This window comes from Misgurnus anguillicaudatus, chromosome 9 (genome assembly GCF_027580225.2).
Source record: "Misgurnus anguillicaudatus chromosome 9, ASM2758022v2, whole genome shotgun sequence".
NCBI lineage: Eukaryota > Metazoa > Chordata > Actinopteri > Cypriniformes > Cobitidae > Misgurnus > Misgurnus anguillicaudatus.
In genome coordinates this window covers 19352677-19366426 of record NC_073345.2, presented here as the reverse complement: position 1 = coordinate 19366426, position 13750 = coordinate 19352677, and the positions used below count along the sequence as shown (strand labels likewise).

The following is a 13750-nucleotide window of genomic DNA, read 5'->3' as shown; positions in this document are numbered from 1 at the left end:
TTCTACTTCATAGTCTATCAGCCCAAACATGCTGAGACTCAGAAGAAACTCTCACGCGCGAACACACTGCTCTTGGCAGAGGCGCTGTATTTTGTTGCCTTGTGATTCAGTTATTAATCGCGGCCAAGTTGTTTGTAAGGGTATAAATTAGAAGTGAGCTAAAGAAGACGCTCCCAAGAGGCATTGGATGCATCCCAGTCCTTGTTAAGGACTCTAGTCCTTCATGGCCTTCTGCTTGGTTTATGTTGCATCTTCTCTCTCTTTCCCTCGCCCTCTTTCTCCTCCAGCTCTGCTTGTAAACAGAAGACTCTCTTGCCAAAGTCGTACACTCACCATTAATACTGAATAGAGGACCGTGCTGATGGCAGTACTATTATTGTGTTAGTTGGCTTTGGTGAAATTACAGTAATGTGATCCAGAAGAACTGTGCTAGCTAAACACATTAGCACAGGGCAACAGCGAAAGAACATGCCCATAATTCATCGATGATGTGTTTTCCTCTTCACCTTACTGTGATAAACAGGATTTTGGCTTTGATACTGTAGAGATAATAAGTAGCTGTTAGTTCAAATAATGACTTATGATTTATTTATTGTTAGCTGCTGTGGGTCAACAAAGCTGAAAATTCTGTCATTATTTGCTCACCCTCCAGAAGAAGCGATTTTTAGAGACTATCCTGTCCATAAAATGGAAGTAACATGTGAATATAATATACAGTAAGGCAAAAGTTTTGTTTTGGAGTTTTGTTTACAGGGTTCCTACGGTCCTTGAAATCCTTGAAAGTTTGTGAATCTGGGGGAAAAAAAGGCCCTGTGAAGTTTTTGAAAATATACATACATAGATAGAATACAGGTCATTTAAAGTGCTTGAATCTATTTTATGCAAGAAGTTTTCTGAAAAAAAAATCCATATTATTCCCTGTGTAGTGTAGGATAATATCATAAAGATTCTAGACTTTTTAAGCACACGTGCTAAACTGTTCACTTTAAATGCTTATATCTTCTGTATGCAAATGTTGATTCATACCAAAATGCTTTTTTGCATAGTCGTGTTTGACACATGAAACGTCTCGGGTTACGTATGTAACTGTTGTTCCTTAAGAAGGGAACTGGACGCTGCGTCTCCCTTGCCATAATTCCTGCATCCCTGTAACGCCGTCTTTGGCAATATTTCATATAGCGATATACTTCCTGGCTCCTGCGTCACCCTGTCTTTGTCGTTAAGCCTCACCATTGGTTGAATTTGATATGCACATTCAGACGCACTTGCCCCTGGAGGCGTCCCCAAAGTGTCAGCGCAGTGACGCAGCGCGAGTTCCCTCGAAAGGGAACTGTAACATTGTACCTAAAAATGTAACACAATGTAACCTTACTCTCACTTGAAATGTGTCCCCAAATTTAGTCCCTGAATTTGAGGGTATTAGACCTGGAAAGTCCTTGAAAGGTTCTTGAATTTGAAGTTAACTAAGGTGTGGAAACCCTGTTGTTCAGACAAGTAAGACTCGACAGCCCTAGTCCTCATTCACTTTCATTTATTCAATTATTTACATAATACAAAAATTCTACACTTATATTTCATAAAATAATATTTTCGTTATGTTGAATCCAAGGTAATGTTGACAGAATTTTTGGGTGAACTTGCACACCTTTAAATCTCTCCCCCGTCTTAATTTAGTCTCTTTCTGAGAGAGGATGTCTCTGTACTGCCTCTCTCCTGCCTCCTCTGACCTCAAGGACGTGCCTCTGCCACAAGGACTCCTTGTTCTGCCTCTTTGCCTCAGATGTCATCTGACCGAACGTTTGTGAGGTTTTTATTTAATCCGCGCCGATCGATAGAGGAAGATGTGAGAGGAGGAGGGTAGTTAATCTCCAGCCGCCTGCTTGGGGAGTCTTATCCTTGTGTGCACAGACGCTTCCTAGATCAGGACGCGAGCTTGGATACAATGGAGAATACACACTGGACTGGCCGTACAATCCCGTGTTTAGATGGATGCCGGGAGGAGGCTATGCGACTCTCGCACAGCTTGGTGAGTCCAGACTGTGAGGGACAGGTGCTGGAGGTCTTCACAGTGCAATGTCTTGCTGTGAAGATGAATGCTGGAAAGGAAGGAGAAAGAGGGCAGAGGGGTCTCTTCTGCAGCATTTCTCTTATTTGGCATTTTCCACAAATAGGTGTGGCTTTGAATCAGTTAGCACGAGAAGTAGCATAACTAAGTGACACAGTCCTATTTTGTACACTTATTTTGTTGTAGGTGCAACTTGCTTTTTATATTTTCATGCCTCTTTTCATCTCGTCTTTCTCACTGGCCTTTTGTTTATCTGGTCCTCTTTGTTTATCCATTACAGTGGAGACTCGTTTACAGAGGCAAAGTCCTTTCTGTCTCTTCCTCTGCTGAGAGAGAGATTTCCAAATGAGCGAGCAGAGGTGGCAAGGCCTCTGGTGCTGCGCCCGGCCCCCGTCGACTCTCTGACGCATTAATCACCAGGCTGCCATCCATCCCTTCCCACACTCGCATCAACCAGCATTTTACCCTTCATTAGCACTAGTATCATCACTATTTTCTAAACCACGTGTTAGAGTGAACGTTTCGCGCCTCCTTTCTGAATGTGTGGGGTAGGCATGGCGATCATTGTGGCTGTGGGGTCTTGGGCATGCAGAGCCTTTAAGGGAGCTTTGGTTTGTTATAAGAGAGCAGCAAACGTTTACATGCTGCTTCATAGCCTGCATGTAAAACAAGCCACCATTGTTACTAATTAAACACAACAAAAGCTGCAAGGCCCTCAGGGGTCCAGTATTGAAACTTTAACAGTAATATTTGCATTAGTTTCACTACCACACTGCTTTAAAGAGAGGCATTTGATGTTTCAATGCAATAGTAGTCATTGTTAATAACCCTAAAGGATTTTTGAAATCGTTTTGACCGTTTGTGAGCAGTTTTAAATATATTAGGCCCTATTTTAAATGGCTGTGTCCGAATCCACTTTTGCTAATTTAACGATGGGAAAATGGTTTATGCGCCAAGCACACAATCTAAAAGGGTTGTTCATATTCTCGTAATGAGTAATGGGTGTGTTTTGGGCGTAACATGCAATAAGCGAATGAGAGTCTCAGCTCTCATCCCCTTGAAAAGCTGTTTGCGCTCGCACCGTGCCAATTACCTATTTAGATGGTGGAATTTGTAAACTGAAAAACTAAGCGGAGGAAAAAGACCACCAGTTTAAGATTGATGTAAAAAAAAATGTGTTGTTTTTATCTGTATTGAAATTATTATTTTTGTATTAAAACTCTAAAGTCGTTTTTTTAGTCATGGAAGTAAAATTAGCAGGCTTTTAATTGCTGTAAATGTATGGACAGCCTACATGATCAGTGTAATCACATAAAATAATAATTTACAAATATGCAAGAAAAGGTTTGTACTCTAAAAATACTTTATTTGTAACAAACAGGAGATAAAGAATTTACAAACGTGTGGAGACGTTTCAGCACTCGGACAGCGGTGTGAGTAATTTTGTAATTTTGAAAAGCATTGCTTAAGAAAGGTTCTCATCTCATTTTCAGAGGTACAAAGTCATCATATACAATAAAGCATAAAAAACATTTAAAAATAGATGCAATATTTGCATTTGTTTAAAGCAAAACATTACTTATCAGGCCACAGGTGAAACAGCACTTTACGCCTTCTAATGTCTTATAATCAATCCTTATTTATGTCCAAGAGACTCAATAATATTTTTTACATTTTAATCCTTTAATTGGTCATATTTAAAATATTAACTATTCATTATTAAATATAATAATATTACAATATTTAAAATATTAAAAAATATTAAAATATTTAAAATATAAAAAATACAATATTTAAAATGTAAAAAAAATTACAATATTTAAAATGTTTAAAAATGTTACAATATTTAAAATGTTTAAAATATAACAATATTTTAAATATTTAAAAATATTTATATTTGGGTGCTGCTGCGCATCCATGTGTGTGATAAGCAAACACGCATTTTCATCCCGTTTATAGGCACATATTACCAACGCACTCATTAAATAACAAAAACAACAATGCGCTATTGACTTTAGACCAGGTTTTAGATGGTCAATGGCGTAGTCTATTTCAGTTCAGTGTTTCCCATACATTGATTTATTTGTGGTGGCCCACCACAGAATCAACACTGGCCCCCACAAATTGAATTTTCATGATTCCCATTTACATTTTTATTTAAAACAGCTTAATTCGGCTTAAAATATAATTTGATATATAATACAGATCAAATACAGATACAGATCAAAGAGTAGAAGTGAAACATATTTCAGGTGCCAACACTAGATCAAACGCAAACACGACGTGATGACGTCACATATATGCTAATTAGCGGGTGACGTCATCACCACCACAGTCTCCTCAAAATCCTGTGGGAAACACTGCAGTTGCCTCAAAATAGCAACGCACCAACAATGTGCCCGAACGCACCTCGTTTTTAGTCCAGGACGCACGTGGCATGAAAATTAGGCGCAAATGCATTTGATATTTATACAACGTGGCGCTAAACGTGAAAATGATCATTGTGCCGGGTTGAAACTAGCAAAACACACTTGTGTCGCACATTGCACTGCATTGCTCTGGGTGTATGAAAGGGCCCTAAATTTTAAATATCAATTGATTCAGATACAGTCATGATATCTGCCTTAAAAAACAGTACATAATGTAAATGTTCCTGTAGCTTAACCGCATTGCATTAGCAGAGCCAAAGTCATGGGCCTTGTACACACTGCATATTAACTTGGTTGTCACAACCGCATTCTACAACCAAATAACAAAAATCAAAAATCAAATGATGAGCCGAAATAAAGCCAAATTCTTTACCTCAGCCATCAAAATATTTGGACCGGGACCTTCTAAATTTAATAACACCAAAAACCATTAACAGTTTAAGGGTCACAATAGTATGTAAGCCCACAAAAAGACACGGACCTGGCAACACTGCAATACAGAAAGTTTTATCACTAATGAACGACCAAGACCTGAACAACGCCAAGATTTAGGTTTATTGCAAAACATAACGCTATAATATTATTTTGGTCACAGTAGTAAACGATAACCACACGACACATCAGAACGTTCCTATGGTTATATCTGGTCAATCATCACAGTTTCATGAGTGAGTCTTGTTCATACAGACATGGAACAATCATTTAGGCGATTCACTACCGTATTTACATGCGGTTGTCACTCCTGAAGTTTGCAGTGTGTACAAGGCCATGGTTTGATCAGGAAAAACACATATTGATCAAATTTACATTGAATGCACTGTAAGTTGCATAAGATAAAAGTGGAGAAAATCACGACATCATTTGCAGGAAAAAAACTCTTGAGTTAAGCACAAATTGTTATTTTAAGATGATTTAGTTAATTTATTCATCGTTCATTAGGCTTGACATTAAATACTGTTTGGAGAAATGTACATGTGAGTAATTGCTGTTATATACAGTACCTATTAAACTTATCTTGTAGTATAAAAAAGCCTGTGTTGTCATTTCAAATGTAAATAAGATGTCAAACAGAATGAAGATAAAAATAAAGACCAAAAATTAACTACAGTATTGCTTAGTGATAAATTGACAGCTAGCATGTTGGTGTCACCTTTAAAGCTTTTAGCCATCTTATAAAATCATACCAGTTTATGTTATTTTATAAAAATTGATAAATGTTCAAGGGTGAGACAAACCAACCAACACCAAAAAACCAAATTACTGTTCCAAAATCTTATTTTTGTAGAATGACACAAGGGCATATTAAGAAGATTGGGGAAAAAACATGAAATATAATAAACTAAAACATTTCAATTACAGTAAAGAAGAAATCAAGAAACATCTGGAATATGTCATAACTTGCCAGGTTTTCTTGTTAGATGTATAGCACCCAGGGACATAGTAAAAATGACAACTAAATTGATTTTTTAATATTTAATAGATTTTGCAGTAGCTCTATCTTTTATATCATGACACATGATAGGGATTTCAAAATGTACTATGTAATAGGAATGATCATTTTATTGTATAAATAGTGCCTAGCTGATAGTAATGGTCAAGCAGGATCGGTCCCTGTGGTTTATCAGTGTAGTCTATAGTAAAGAAGGATCCAGTGCTACAGTAGGGACGATCCAAAACAACATACTGGTATCCAGCAATGTTCTTTTCAAAATTCTGGCTTTTTTTACAAGGATGACTTGGTTTGAGAGGGGTGGTATTGGCACATGCAAGAAGCAGATGGAGGGCCACAATGACATAATGACATTTGCGCAAGATCTAAACTCACCGCAAGCGCTGCTGGTCATTAATACACCAGCATGCATAAAGCAATAGTCGATCCAAACATCATTTACAAACAGCAGTGCCATATGAATTTCTTCTGTTTTTTTAATCCTGCTTACTCTTTTTGAAAGGTGAACGTGAACAGGGCATGATTCTTCTTCTCTTTGGGTGATTATTCAAAAGAAAGTTCACACAAGGAAATTCCTTCTTCGAAAGTTCAACACCACCGAACAACTGGGTACAATAACCGCAGAGTTTTTCGCCATTACGTCGTAATATTCGAGCGGGAGCCGTGACCTTTACAGTTTGGAATAGTGATGCGTATCATATTTCCGCTCACCGATTCCAGCTCACAGGTGGACTAGATCTAACTCTTTTACCATCACCAGCATTCGGATCTAATTCAAAGCCGTGCTTTTCCTCACTCACACATGCTGCCGAAAAAATCGTGCAGCGGGCAGGATGAGCTATTGAGGCAGACAGTAGAGTGCTTTGACCTTTATAGCACGGCGGTGTACTCCTGCATTAGCCCGTTGTGTCTCTCTCACACACACACACAAGCACGCTGGGTGTTCCTCTCATTTGATGTATGAGGGCCACTGGGATGGTGCTGGGGCTGTAGTAATATAAATGGCTTGTCCGCCTCACTGAAAGCAGAGTATCGTCTTCTGACAGCTTTAATCTAGACCAAAATGATCAATGTTCTGTACTACTTATTTTGAATGTCGGTAATTAAATACAAAGATAATGTCACAGATCTGTTTGAACAAGTTATGCAAATTTCTTTGCCGTTTTTGCAATGCTTTGTTTGTTGTCGACGCATGCACGGAAAGCAAATTTTTACGGAGGGCCTATTTTGATGGCCTGTGCTTGTTTGAGCATTAGCAGTAATGAAAGCTTCATTTAAATAGGAATTTATCATCAGTTTAGTTGTTCCTGCTCCGCTGACACAAACAATTATCTTAATTAAACCAAACTGCTTCGATAATCAATAATAATTTAGTGTCTAAACAAGTTTAATCCTTCTATTTATACGGTATAATCCGAGCACAATGTTTACTTCACATTATATAGATCTGCAATTTTTCATAGTAGTTACCCGAGATCAAGAACATTTAAGAAATTTAAGATTTTTCTTGCTAAGAATATCCTAATAAATGTCCATAATACCATATTTTCCGGACTATAAGTCACACTTTTTTCATAGTTTGGTGCGTTCTGGCATTTTCAGGTGCGACTTATACGCAGGGCTCCAGACTAACTTTTTTCACTAGGAGCACAGTGTCCCCCAACTGGAAATTTTAGGGGGGCAACCAGAAAATTTAGGGGCACACACCGTAAATCAACATCCTAACCAAATATTTACATTTCTACTAATTTCCACTTTATTACTAATAAATACATTAATGATAGATGCAGAAAGTACAATGTGCTTTTTTTAAATTCAGTGTCACATCACAAAAAAAAGGTCAAATTTACTGGTCGCACATGTGCGAATGGATGTAAAATTCAATGGCACCCTCTCAAATTTTGGTGGCAAAATGGCACCATTTGGTGGCAGTCTGGAGCCCTGATACGTCAAAATGATTTCATATGAACCAAGAGACAACCAAGTATTTATGTAATTCTTGTGATTCAGTGAATTACTTCGGGACCTTTTTGAACTTTATTTGGCTTGTCTTATTCAGCTTATTGAGCCTATTCAGCCTCCCAGGTATATTCTGTATGCTATTGTGTATCGTGTAAATCAGTGGTTTTCAAACTGGGGGCCGGGGCCCCCAGAGGGGCCGTGAGATGGTGCCAGGGGGGCCCCAGTTTTATGACATTTTATGAAATACATTAATTTATCATGAATTCTGTGTAATTAAACCTACAAAACAAGGCTACTAACCAAAAAGCACTACTTTTTGTATAATTTAATGTTTTTTTTATTAAAATGTTGAGTTTTAGAACAGATTTTTGTCACAAATTTTCTTTGGGGGGCCGCAAAGGAATGCACCGTACACAAGGGGGGCCGCACGCTGAAAAAGTTTGGGAACCACTGGTGTAAATAACTGTTAATGTTACATTAACATGTACGGACACCTATTCAGCCTGCTGTTCTGTGCTATTGTTTAGTTGAATAACATGGAGACATTAACTCCAATGTCTGTTCTTCGGCATGGATTTTGTGAAATCATTTACTAAATAAACATGACGTATTGTCCAGTGAGACTTATATTTTTTCCTTTTCGAAACGCATTTTTGACTAATGCGACTTACATGTATACTGCGGAGCGACTTATAGTCTGGAAAATACGGTACTTCTAATAAAATGAAAAATATTGTCTTTATGTGCTGTAGTATTGGCAGTACCGACAAAAAATTGAAAAGTAGTAATAAAATACAAAAAGACAGACATGCATTGGCATTAGGCATTGAACAGTTTGTGTGTACACACACACACACATGTGCCATATGTAATGGTTTTTATTTTGTAAAAAGTTTATATTCTATTCCCTTCCCGTAATCCAACCCCTAAACCTGACTCTAAACATTTCTGCTATTTTATTATTATTATTATTATTATTCTAAATCATTCTGTATGAGTTATATGCTCATTTTCAAATGGGGACCAAAATGTCCCACAATGTCAGAAAAACTGGTATGACCATTTGGTCCCCACACAGTAGGGATTACCAGGTACGCACACACTTTGAAAGAGAAACAGGGAGCATGCCAGAATGTTATTCCTGTAACATATTTACCTTTTTTGTTTGACTCATTGGCGTACCCTAGTGGTCCATGTTCGTTTTTCCAGTATTTTTGTTTTTGTATGCTTTCTTGATATAAACATCTGCTTCTCAGAATCAAGAGCATGAATAGTTAAATGACATCTAACTGAGATTGGTTGCAGACGATTTTACAGAATGTTTTTGGTAATAATAAAGATGAGCAGTGTCTCAAGAGGTCTTGTGGTGATCAGCCCTCACTTCCCACACAACAAAACTGCACAGAGCAGTCCCATAGTTATTATACGCAAATACAATTGACTAATTACATGCTATCACTAGTTGTGCTATCATTGTCTTCCATTTGAGGTATCATGTGTGCTTTAAAATGTGAGAGTGCTCACGTGGAGTTATTAGATTTATGGGAGGGTGGATAATAGATATGGCTTGGCAGTCTTTCCTTGTACAGTCTTAAGAAAAATGCGCTATAACAGCAATGCCATGTCGATGTTTCTGAAGGAGCCTTTTGGAGAAAGGTTTTTAAAAGTTTTATTTTTAAGGGTGAGGAATAGTACTAATATACTAAAGAATGGTAATAGGTGCAGGTTTTGATATTTTGATGAATCCGAGGTTATCACATAAAAACACTGTTACCATTCAGTATTCCTTTCATCAGCCATTAGTCCCCTTTCTTGGCTTTGACGCACACACATTAGCGTTTTTCCATATAGAGCTTGCCAAACATGGCTGCTGTGCGTGAGTGTGTTTACCCTTCCGATGCATCTTCTGTCACTTAGCATGATTACCACCCACCGGCTCAACCACCATGGAGTGGCCAGCATTTAACATTGTCTCCGTGACAACCGCTGTAGCGCGCCACAAGCTTAACCTTCATCCGTAACCCCTCTCTTGGATAAACAGGATTTCTATTTGCATTTCCAATCCAGTCCTCTCAATCCACACCTCATCCCGTTTGACGAGTCTAAAGAAAGTCAGACTCTCACGAGGTTCATTTGTTTCTCTGTGTTTTGACTTTGCGCTACTGGCAGGCTGATTGAATTCGGTTTTGTTAAACTGTCTTCCCTTATCTGTCGCCATCGCACAATCTGATTGCTTTCTTCCCTTCTGCTTTAAGTGACAGGACTGTTTAGAGGTGCCTGACAACTGAGGCATGCAAATTAGCCCTCCGCAGCGTCTTGAAGTCACGTCACATTTCCCGTTTATATATTTATATACCTCCAGCCACAGTTTTCCTCTTAGCACCGCGGGGCAGGCAGCTATGGAGTGTTTTATTTTGTTTTTCATCCCAGGGAGCTTTGGCGAAAAACGGTTCTGCTGTGAATTAGCTGGTTCTTAATGGTCTGTTCTCATTTATAGTGTAGCGGCCCGGTGGGCCGAACAACAAACATAAATTTTGCGGAATACATTTTCGCTTTGGGTCAACCAGTCAAGGTCTGCAGCTTCCATTTCCCGGGCTGTGGCAGCTTTTATCACATGGTGATCTGATTCTGAGAGGGGATTTGGACCAAGCATGTGTAACATGAAAACAGGCAATCTCAAGCACACACTATGCGGGAAAGAGAGGGAAAAAACACTTTCACACTCGGCTGGATATTCACACCCACTCTGGCTGTGTTTTGCCACCTGCTCTTCATTGTGCACTCATGTAAGTGTGAGATTGTGGGTTTAGCTGATGTAGGGAACATCTCGGCATTAAGGAAATGGACAGTGGTACAATTTTTTTCCAGTTTGACTTTCTGTCATTTTCATTGTTGTCCCCATAATATGGGTTTTCTATTGGATGGATATCGAAATAGACAGACAGACAGACAGACAGACTGATGCATACTGTAAATAGACAGGCAGGCAGGCAGGCAGACAGACAGACAGATGCATATATCTATATAGATATAGATGCATAGCTAGACATAAAGACAGAGAGATTCATATACAGTCACAGACATATAGACAGACAGAAACACAGAAAGATAAATAGGTAGATAGATAGACGGACGGACAGACAGACAGACAGACGGGCAGGCAGGCAGATAGACAGACAGATGCATATTTAGATGCACAGACAGACAGACAGACCGGCTGATAGATGGATGGATGGATAGACAGACATACAGACAGATGCATAGACAGATAGACAGATGTATAGATAGATAGACAGACAGACAGACAGACAGACAGACAGACAGACAGATGCTTAGATGGATTTATATATTGACAGACAGATGGCTAGATGGATAGATAGATTGACAGACAGACAGACAGACAGACAGACAGATGGATATACAGATTGACACATGGATGGACAGACAGATGGATGGATGGATGGATAGACAGACAGACATACATACAGGCAGATGCGTAGACAGACAGATAAATAGATAGATATACAGACAGGTGCTTAGATAGATGGATAGATAGGCAGACAAACAGATGAAAAGATGGATTTACATATTGACAGAAAGACGAATAGATGGATACATAGATTGACTGACAGACAGTCAGATGAATATATAGAATGACACACAGATGTACGGACAGATAAATAGATAGATGGATATATAGATTGACCGACGGATAGATGGATAAATAGATTGACACAAACAGATAGATCAATGAATATACAGATAGACACACAGACAGACACATAGATGGATGGATATATAGATTGACACACAGACAGATAGATGGATATATAGATTGACAGATAGACATATAAATAGATGGATATATAGATTGACAGATAGACATATAAATAGATGGATATATAGATTGACAGACAGATAGATACATGGATATATACATTGACAGACAGACAAATAGATAGATATATAGACAGACAGACAGACAGACAGACAGACAGACAGATGCTTAGATGGATTTATATATTGACAGACAGATGGCTAGATGGATAGATAGATTGACAGACAGACAGACAGACAGACAGACAGATGGATATACAGATTGACACATGGATGGACAGACAGATGGATGGATGGATGGATAGACAGACAGACATACATACAGGCAGATGCGTAGACAGACAGATAAATAGATAGATATACAGACAGGTGCTTAGATAGATGGATAGATAGGCAGACAAACAGATGAAAAGATGGATTTACATATTGACAGAAAGACGAATAGATGGATACATAGATTGACTGACAGACAGTCAGATGAATATATAGAATGACACACAGATGTACGGACAGATAAATAGATAGATGGATATATAGATTGACCGACGGATAGATGGATAAATAGATTGACACAAACAGATAGATCAATGAATATACAGATAGACACACAGACAGACACATAGATGGATGGATATATAGATTGACACACAGACAGATAGATGGATATATAGATTGACAGATAGACATATAAATAGATGGATATATAGATTGACAGATAGACATATAAATAGATGGATATATAGATTGACAGACAGATAGATACATGGATATATACATTGACAGACAGACAAATAGATAGATATATAGACAGACCGACAGACAGACAGACAGACAGACAGACAGACAGACAGACAGATAGATAGATAGATAGATAGATAGATAGATAGATAGATAGATAGATAGATAGATAGATAGATAGATAGATAGATAGATAGATAGATAGATAGATAGATGGATAGATGGATAGATGGATATATAGATTGACAGACAGACAAATAGATAGATATATAGATTAACAGACAGACAGACAGATAGATAGATAGATGGATGTTTAGATTGATTGACAGACAGGTAGATGGATATATAGATTGACAGATAGATACATGGATATATAAATTGACAGACAGACAAATAGATAGATATATAGATTTACAGACAGACAGGTAGATAGATATATAGATTGACACACAGACAGATAGATAGATGGATGGATATATAGATTGACCAGGGGGGCAGGGTTTCATATTTTCTTGAAGCCGCCCTAGGCACCGCCATTAGCTAGCGGACCCCCACCTGCTCTTAGCATTCCATTGACTCCCATTCATTTTGGCGTCACTTTGACAGTGAATAACTTTACATCTGAGGCATTTAAAGACTCAATTTGTGCATCAATTATTTCTAAAGAAACACGAAAATGTATAAAAGGCTCCATTACCTTGTATCTTACGTTATGGCCCAGTAAAAGCAGTTTTAGTAAAACTATCCTAACTATTGCGTCATAACCACGCGACTCTCTGTCGCACAGTTGAGAAATTACCGTATGGACAGGAGGAGAAGCGCATGTAGAATATGGCGTACTGGCGTTAAACTTTAAAATAAATAAATACTATGCAAATTGACAAAGTAATTAATCAGAATATTAAATATACTTAATACAAAATGTACTCCTGTTCACGCTCGTCATTTCTGCAAGATTCGGTGGGTGATTCAGATTTCTCTTGGCACAGCTATTAGAAGACTTACAATTGTCAGACAGGTTGCTCACGTGACCAAGCTCAGTTTGAGTCTGCGCAGTACGCTCGACCCCCCGGAAGTGTGAGCTTCTAATTGGCTTCACTTGTCTCCGTTGAATCCAACGGGGTCGCTGTGTCCATTTCTTTTACTGTCTATGAGATTGACACACAGACTGATGGACAGATAGATAGATGGATGGATATAGATTGACAGACAGACAGAAAAAATAGATTGACACAAACAGATAGATAGACAGATGGATATATAGATTGA

General features: G+C 38.3%; 1 protein-coding gene across 4 annotated transcripts in view; it reads left to right on the top strand.

Moving 5' to 3' along the window:
• The window catches only part of cadm1a (cell adhesion molecule 1a), a 342552-nt gene that overhangs the window by 235284 nt on the left and 93518 nt on the right, over positions 1–13750 (top strand). The window lies entirely within an intron of this gene.